Raw genomic sequence first — 9831 nt, forward strand, 5'->3', positions numbered from 1 at the left:
TTCCTTTGCTGTGCAAAAGTCTTGAAGTTTCATTAGGTCCCATTTGCTTATTTTTGTTTTTATTTCCATTTCTCTAGGAGGTGGGTCAAAAAGGATCTTGCTGTGATTTATGTCATAGAGTGTTCTGCCAATGTTTTCCTCTAATAAGAGTTTGATAGTTTCTGGCCTTACATTTAGGTCTTTAATCCATTTCGATCTTATTTTTGTGTATGGTGTTAGGGAGGGATCTAATCTCATACTTTTACATGTATGTGTCCAGTTTTCCAAGCACCACTTATTGAAGAGGCTGTCCTTTCTCCACTCTATATCCCTGCCTCCCTTATCAAAGATAAGGTGACCATATGTGTGTGGGTTTATCTCTGGGCTTTCTAGCCTGTTCCATTGATCTATCTTTCTGTTTTTGTGCCAGTACCATACTGTCACGATTACTGTAGCTTTGTAATATAGTCTGAAGTCAGGGAGCCTGATTCCTCCAGCTCCATTTTTCGTTCTCAAGATTGCTTTGGCTATTCGGGGTCTTTTGTGTTTCCATACAAATTGTGAAATATTTTCTTCTAGTTCTGTGAAAAATGCTAGTGGTAGTTTGATAAGGATTGCATTGAATCTGTAGATTGCTTTGGGTAGTAATTTTCACAATATTGTTTCTTTCAATCCAGGAACATGGTATATCTCTCCATCTATTTTTATCATCTTTAATATCTTTCATCAGTGTCTTATAATTTTCTGCATACAGGTCTTTTGTCTCCTTAGGTAGGTTTATTCTTAGATATTTTATTCTTTTTGTTGCAATGGTAAATGGAAGTGTTTCCTTGATTTCACTTTTAGATTTTTCATCATTACTGTACAGGAATGCCAGAGATTTCTGTGCATTAATTTTGTATCCTGCTACTTTACCAAACTCATTGATTAGCTCTAGTCATTTTCTGGTAGCATCTTTAGGATTCTCTATGTATAGTATCATGTCATCTGCAAACAGTGACAGCTTTACTTCTTTTCTGATTTGGATTCCGTTTATGACCTTTTCTTCTCTGATTGTTGTGGCTAATAGGTCCAAAACTATGTTGAATAAGAGTTGTGAGGGTGGGCAACCTTGTCTTGTTCATGATCTTAGTGAAAATGCTTTCACTTTTTTAACCATTGAGGATGATATTGACTGTGGGTTTGTCATATATGGCCTTTATTATGTTGAGGAAACTTCCCTTTATGCCTACTATGTGGAGGGTTTTTATCATAAATTGGTGTTGAATTTTTTCGAAAGGTTTCTCTGCATCTATTGAGATGATCATATGGTTTTTCTCCTTCAATTTGTTAATATGGTGTATAACGTTGATTGATTTGCATATATTGAAGAATCCTTGTATTCCTGGAATAAAGTCCACTTGATCATGGTGTATTATCCTTTTAATGAGCTGTTGGATTCGGTTTCATATTATTTTGTTGAGGATTTTTGCATCTATATTCATCAGTTATATTGGCCTGTAGTTTTCTTTTTTTAATTATATCTTTCCCTGGTTTGGGTATCAGGGTGATGGTGGCGCCATAGAATTAGTTTTGGAGTGTTCTGCCCTCTGCTATATTTTGGAAGTGATTGTGAAGGACAGTTGTTAAACTCTCCAAGCCAGAAGGGACTGGCAGTATATATTTAAAGTGATGAAGGTGAAAAACCTGCAACGAAGATTAATTTATTTTTCCTATAAGTGAGATTACACCATGTTTGTTTTTATATGTCTGACTTACTTCTTAAGTACTTCTTACTTCTTATTTCATCATACTTCTTCTCAACATCTCTTACTATTAGAGATGTTGACTTAACATAGTGCCCTTAAGGTGCACCCGTTTTGTTACAAAAAGGCACCATTTTATTTCTAGTATGCCTGAATATATTTTTATTGTGCCACTTTTTTTTCCTGCCACACAAAATAACTTGCTGGGGCACATTTCCTTTATCCATCTATTCAGGCTAAGTGTGTAGTTATCCTGGTATGGCATTTGAGAATGATGGTGCAGTGTACATGGTATTCAGGTGTTTTTTAGAGTCGGCATTTTTCCTTCCATTTTATAAATAACCAAAGATTTTGTTCTGGATGATTTGGTAGTTCTAATTTTTGGTTTTATGAGGAACCTCCAAACTCTTTTCTAGAGTGGCTACACCAATCAGCATTCCCAACAAGAGTGTAAGGTGGTTCCCTTTTGTCATGCCTGCTGTCTTCTCTTTTTTGATAATAGCCAATCTAACAGATATGAGGTGATATCCCACTACTGAGGTTTTGCACTTTCCTTATGTATGTTGGATATTAGCCACTTCTAAGGTACGTGTTTGTAAATATTTTATACTATTCTATAGATTGCCTGTTAATTCTGTTGATTGTTTCCTTTATTATGTAGGAATGTTTCAGGTCAATTTCACTTCACTTAACTTTTGATTTTGTTGCCTGCTCTCCTGCTGTCATTGTCAAGAAATTATTGCCAAGGCCAATCTTGAGAAGTTTGTTCCTTTTCTTTACTCAAAGGCTTTGAAACATTTAGGTCCTATCTTTAACACATTTTCCCCAACATTATTGAGATATAATTGACATATAACCTTGGTAATTATAAGGTACACAGCATGATGATTAGACTTACATCTATGTTGTGAAATAATGTGATAATAATGTTAGTTAATACTTCTATCACCTCACATAGTTACCATTTTTGTGTGTGTGCTGTAAGAACATTTAAGATCTCCTTTCCTTGTAACCTTGAAATATGCAATAATGTGTTGGTAACTAAGTCACTATGCTGTAACTTAGATCCCAAGAATCTACATATTTTATACCAGGACATTTGTACTCTTTGACTCTCATCTCCTTATTTTTCCCAACCCCACACCTATTAAATACATATCAACTCTCTGTTTTGATGACCTCTGCCGTTCAGATTTAATAAATAAGTGGGACCACACAGTTTGTCTTTATGTCTCTGATTGTTTCACTAAGCATAATGCCCACAAGTTGATTTCATGTGGTCACAAATTGCAGGATTTTCTTTATATGGCTGTATAATATCCATTGTGGTAATATATACAGTTCTTAATCCGTTTATTCATTGATAAACAGTTAGTGTCTATGCCTTGCATATTTTGGTAAATATTAATACAGTGAACATGGGAGTTCAAATATCTCTGCAAAGTAACTGATGTCATTTCCTTCAAATATGTATATTCAGAAATGGAATTGCTAGGTTACATGGTGGTACTAATTTTAGTATTTTGAGGAACATCCAAATTATTTTCTGTAGTGGTTGTTCTAAGTTACATTCCTGCCAACAGTCTGTAACAGTTCCCTTTTCTCTACGTGTTTGACAACACTTTTATCTCTTGTCTTTTTCATAATAACCACTATGAAATGTGTGAGTTGATATCTCATTGTGGTTTTATTTTGCATTTCTCTGACTATTACAGATGTTGAGCAAATCTTCATGTGTCTGTTGGTCATTTGTAGGTCTCCTATGAGGGGAATATATCTGCTAAGGTCTTCAGCCCACTTTCAAATTATATTATTCAACATTTTTTTTTAATTGAGTCCTTTTATGTTTGGACATTAGTCCCTTAGCTGGCATGTAGTTGGCAAGTCTTTTCTCCCATTCCATAGGAGAATTCCTATGCCTCCTATTCTATTGCCTCTTCACTCTGTTCAAGTTTCTTTTAGTGCAGATTTTAAATTTGATATTGTCACACATGTTGAATTTTCTTTTTGTTCCTTCTACTTTTGGTATCATATCCAAAAAAGTCATTGCTGAGACAAATGTCTTGGAGATTTTTTTCTGTTTTATTCTAGGGATTTTGTGATTTCTGTTCATGTGTTAATTTTTGAGTCGTCTAAGATGGGTGTTCAGTTTTATTCTTTTCCATGTGGTTATCCAGTTTTTCCAACACCACTTAGTGTAAAGACTATTTTTCTCCATTGTTTATTCTTGACGTCCTTGTCAAATATTAGTTGACTGTACATGTATGAGTTTATTTCTGGTCTCTCAGTCCTATTCTATTAGTCTATTATCTATTTTTTTTTTGCTAGTCTCACACTATTTTGATTACTGTAACTTTGGATTACATCTTTTTTGGAGTATAATTGCTCTACAATGGTGTGTTATTTTCTGCTTTATAACAAAGTGAATCAGTTATACATATACATATGTTCCCATATCTCTTCCCTCTTGCATCTCCCTCTCTCCCACCCTCCTTATCCCACCCCTCTAAGTGGTCACAAATCACCGAGCTGTTCTCCTTGTGCTATGCGGCTGCTTCCCACTAGCTATCTGTTTTATGTTTGGTAGTGTATATATGTCCATGCCACTCTCTCACTTCATCTCAGCTTACCCTTCCCGTTCCCCGTGTCCTCAAGTCCATTCTCTACGTCTGCATCTTTATTCCTGTCCTGCCCCTAGATTTTAAAAGTATGTATTTATTAAGTGGCTTTACTGATCTCTGGGAAAATAAGTTTCAGGGCTTAGGTGAAGCCGGGCAGCGGCTCCTCTATGCATGAAGTGGCAACTGGTGTGCCAGAGAGCTTGAGGCGTGCCATGCACAGCTGGCTGGGACCCGCCTCCAGCACAACCCAAGCATCCTCTGCGCTCACTGTTCGCTGCTGAGAAACTTCCCTCAGACTCAGGTCCGTTCCCTCTTGTCACCAGCACCACGTTTCGCCATCTGTTTCAGACATGGGACAGGTTTCGGCGATACCCGCGCTCCAGGATTTCACAATTTAGTTGAACATTCAAAGCATGAACCAAGGGATGCCGGTTTGGAAAGACACTTCTGTCTTCTAGGTTTTCATACTCTGCGGGCTTTTCTTCCCAGAATGCAAATCATGCACAACTAGAGCTGGAAGGTCACCAAGTCCTGTACAACCCCGTCATCTGACAAGTGATCTCTCCTGCTCATTTGCAACACATTACTTACACGGGACCACTAAAAGATATTGTAAGGCAGTAACCATTTCAGAAATGAATGGCAGAAACTCGAGCACTATATGAGTTCAGAGAATTCATGTGGGTATTTAGATATTCTTCGTTTTGACAACTATTATAATAGAATGAATGCTCGGTCCCTACTGCAGCCCCACCCTCACCCACACCCTGTGGCTTCAGGGTGGGCAGAGCCTATGGTCCCCACACTTTGGCTTCGGACGTGGCTCTGGGACCTTTTTGATGAATGGCCTGAGGACCAGTTCCAAGCCTAGGTGGTAAAACACCTGGGCCTCTATTATGGCCATGAGAAGACCATGCCCCAGCCAGCCTCTTGACCCAAGAATGAGCATCAGGTGAAAGAGAGCTACCTGGTCAACTGTAGACTCACAGATAGCCTAGTGTATATCAGCCAACCCATAGATACATGAATAAACTCAGCCAAGATCAGCAGTGCCAGCCAAGCTACTGAGGCTTATTGTGATAATTTGTTACACAGCAATAAATGTCTGATACACCTGTGACCTGGTATTATAAATAAAATGAAGACTATAGAGAAATAGGAGATTTGTCTTGATTATAAGCTTGACTCATGGTTATATAATGGGCATATTGCCTTAATTCTAGCCAGTGAAATGTGAGAAGTGGGGATGGGGCAGATTCTTGCTGCAGACCATTGATGTCCTTATTGGCATGAGCCATGCTACACTGGATCTTCTGTTTTATGGATGAAGACATCTTAATGGATTCAGTGTCCTTGGTTAGTAGCCAGTTAAGCCATTGAACTGTTCATAGCTAATAGTGATAGGCATTATCCTAAATGCTTTACACACATCTTATTGAACACTCACAACTGTATAGGTAGGGATGATTAACTCTCCCATGTTTGAAGTGTCAAACTGAGAGGTAGAGACGTTAAGTGACTTGCCCAAGTTCACACAGCTAATGAGTGTAGAACCAGAATTGAAAAACAGGGCTCATCTCCCCTTGGCCTGTGCCACTCTTATATTGATACCTTTTCTTCATCTTCTTACTCCTTGGTGACTTCATATGTCAAATGAGTCTCATGAACAAGGTAATAAGATGGTCTCTTCAAGGCCATTACCAAAACCCTTTGAATTCTTCATATCATAACTAGTTTTATCAACTGAAAATATTAAAATTGAAAGGAAAGAATATAAATGTACGAACTGTACACCTACAAATATCTTAAAGCAAATGCAAGATTAATATTGTCTAAGTGTGGCTTTTCCCACAAGCAGACCCTAAGGCAAGGATTTGAGCGGAAGTAGTTTGTTCTGAAGGCTCATAGAACACTGGTAAGGGAGTGACGGAGTGAAACAGGAAGGGAAGGAAAACAGTAGCATGTGTGTATCAAGTTATAACTGGAGAAACTGGAGCATCAGGCTGCTGAGCATCACCCAGAGCCAGCTTAGATGGTGCACCTCCACATGACCTCGCCCAACAGGTGAGGGAGTTGGGCTATTATAGACCACATCTGCATTCAGTCATTGCCTGAAGGCTTCTACCAGGCTACTGATCCTAAAACTTCTGCTTGCTGAACTGACGTCAGAGTGGGGGGCGACAGACAAAGAAAGCCCTTAGCCCTGTAGAGGCCCAATGTTGAAATAGTAGTCCAGGGGGATACAGGCAGGGCACCACATTGGCTGTTACCTAAAGTCTAGAAAGTCCTAAAGTCTAGAAATTGAATTGAACTGAGAATTATGTTTTTACCCATGCCACTGCTCCCTAAACATTCAGAGCCAAACACTTCCTCCTCCAAATACACCATTATTCAAAAAAGTCCAACTAAAACATGACTAGCCTCAAATGCGGGGGCCATCCCACCTGCTTAGCCCTGAGTCATAAAGGGTCAGAATAACATCATGCATGTTTATCTGTCACTTTCTAGCTTTAGTTTCAGCATTTTGATGCTGTTTCTTCTTCTTCTTCTTCTTTTTTTTTTTTTCAGAGCTGACTTCTCTTCTGTTTAATTAAAGGAGATGATGAACATGACAACAGAAAACTTCCAGAGGAAGTCAAACACTCCTCAGCCAATGCACCTATTATTTCCTGGGGAGAACTGTCAAAAAGGGCACCATCAGGAAGCATGTGGAACAGAGAAGGAACATAGAAATGATGTGTTGCCAGGTGAGAGGATGTTAGACACAAATTGCCACGTCGAGGCTGTTGTTTTTAATAACCACACTGGTGTGGCTGACTTTGAAGAGAACTGCTCTTTAGATAGCCCTACTCCATTCTACAAAGGCAAAACAAGCTTTGATCAGAATCTCATAAATTCATCCACCCCTTTTACAAGAATACTTTTTGTTTTCCAATCTATTTCCAGTTAGCCCCCTGCATGGAACAGGTGTGATGGGGGTATTTTTGTGTTGAGTATATACCCATAACACATATATAAATCTTTCAACACTTATGATGTGCCTGGTGCTGAGATCCAGAAGTTATAGTGAAATATCAGCACCAGAAGCAAAGCACTGTTGGACGAAAGGGCAGGGTGGAAAATTGTCTAGGCCAGAGTTTTAAAACTTTAACATCAATACAAATTACCTGGGGGTCTTGTTTGTGGTTCTGTTTCAAAAACGAACCCAAGTGATGCCCATGCATCTTGTTGAGAGCCACTTAGTGTAGTGAGGGTCCAGAGACCACCTGGCCCAGTAGTCCTCAAGCTCAGCTGCATGTTGGGATCATCTAGGAAGCTTTGAAACTACTGATGCCTGGGTCCCATCTAAGGTGATTCTACTGTTTGGACTATGGCTTGGGCATGGGGACAGTTGGAAATTCCTTTGGTGGTTCTAATGGAGAACCAATATTGAGAGCCATTGATCTGGACCAAATCTGACATCTTACAGTTGAAAAAACTCAGCGTGTGGAGCGCCTTGCCTGAGGCCACACACAGGATGAGTTAACATCCCTGTGTTTCCATCACATAGGCCTCCCCCTCAAATTTCATGACGTCTTCTCCATCACCATTCCTACTGAAGAAGAAAATGGCATCTCTTCTTCACCTTCTCCATTAACTGTAGCCCAGAATCATGTTCTAGAAATGGATGTCTTTTCTTAGTCTGTTTCTTTCCATGTCTTCTTTTTCCATGAAAGGAGGCAGTGAAGAAGTGTAAGACTCAATGCAGACACTGCTAAATTCTGCAGGGGAAGGTGTGTCTTGAGGTTCACACTGCTTTCCTTCATTCTGTGCCTGTCAAACAAATTCCAAACACTAACAGTCTTCCTCCCTTTTCTCCCTCCCATCTCAACCCCCACCACTGGATCCTTCCGTTTCTATTCCTACCCTCTTCCCTTGCTCAAACATTTATCTGGGACCTACAAAATGCCAGGCCCTGGGATAGGCAGTGGGGACAGCTTGTTGGAAATGTGTACACCAGATAGTCCCTGGTTCCTTTTTCTCCCTGATGACATGGGCTGGACAACCAACATGTGGTTCTTAGAAAATCTGGTCTTTAGCAATATAATTCTCACTTCTTAGGAAGCAGAAAAAAACTAAGGTATGATGCAAAGAGCAAAAAAAAAAAAAAAAAAAAAAGATACCATGATCCATTTTCCCCTCAAATTTAGCCAACTCCCTACTTGATATTTGAGGAAGAGAATGAAATTGATATTTGTAGAGTAATTATTACATGCTACACATTTTGGAGAGAGTAACTGTTTACTCTTAACAACGCCTATATAAAGTAACTATTACCACACCATTTTACAGATGAACAATGAGAGGTTTAGAGCACATAAATATCTTGTCTAAGGTCACTTATCAACGTAATGGAAAGAACATGAATTTTGAAGTCAGGTCTCACTGGAGATTAATTTTGCCACTAAATTTCATTTTTTATGGCATGAAGTGGTTGTTGGTGGGGGGGTCAGCTCACCACCAGGAACAGTGAATAATATTTTATGTGTAGGGGAGGGGAGTATGTTCCAGTGAGGAGCAAGAGGACTTCAGATTTTTAAGCAAGTTTATGACCCTTTAAATGTCATTACTATATAGAAAAACCTCCTTGCCCATGAATAAAATCTCTTGGTCTGAATGTTAGCTCCCTTGACTTTTACCAAATTCATAAGTTTCCAGCTTAAGGCACTCAGTCACCCGGTGCTTTTTTGTCTTTATTGTGGGAAGGTATGTCTTGAGTCCATCCTGTGCACTTCCTTCCTGTCCCATGTGTAAATATCCTTTGCTATTTTCCTGTTCACAATTGAATGTAATGATATCTTGGAATACATCTACAGCTTGTCTATTTGCTTTTTCCTACATAAACCCTATAGAATGACTTGTTAGGACTAAAGCCAGAAAACTCAGTTTAGACAGGCCTTAAAAGTAAAGACTTTTACTCAGTCACTCCAACTTGATTTGGGAAAGATTGGTTGAGAAATATTCTGTGGACTATAAAATTAGAACTACATTTGTGATATTAAAAAAATAAAAAGTACCAAAATTTGCTGAAACAAAATTTTTTTTTCTTTTCTTTTTTTCTTTTTCTTTTTCTTTTTTTCTTTTTTTTTTACATTATCTACCTATTTTCAGAAAGTTATCCTAGAGCTTCCCTGGTGGTGCAGTGATTGAGAGTCCAACTGCCAATGAAGGGGAAACGGGTTTGTGACCCGGTCCAGGAGGATCCCACATGCTGCGGAGCGGCTGGGCCCGTGAGCCATGGCTGCTGGGCCTGTGCTTCCAGAGCCTGTGCTCTGCAATGGGAGAGGCCACAACAGTAAGAGGCCCGCGTACAGCAAAAAAAAAAAAAAAGTTCTCCTATATGGTTTACAGACTTATTTATTTCTTTAACAAACATATAATGTTCCCTAGTCAATCATGTGCTGGACACTGTTTGGTTGAGATAAAAAATGACTATGACATACTCC

Source organism: Mesoplodon bidens (assembly GCF_964165515.1).
Source record: "Mesoplodon bidens genome assembly, contig: HAP1_SCAFFOLD_105, whole genome shotgun sequence".
Classification (NCBI taxonomy): Eukaryota; Metazoa; Chordata; class Mammalia; order Artiodactyla; family Ziphiidae; genus Mesoplodon; species Mesoplodon bidens.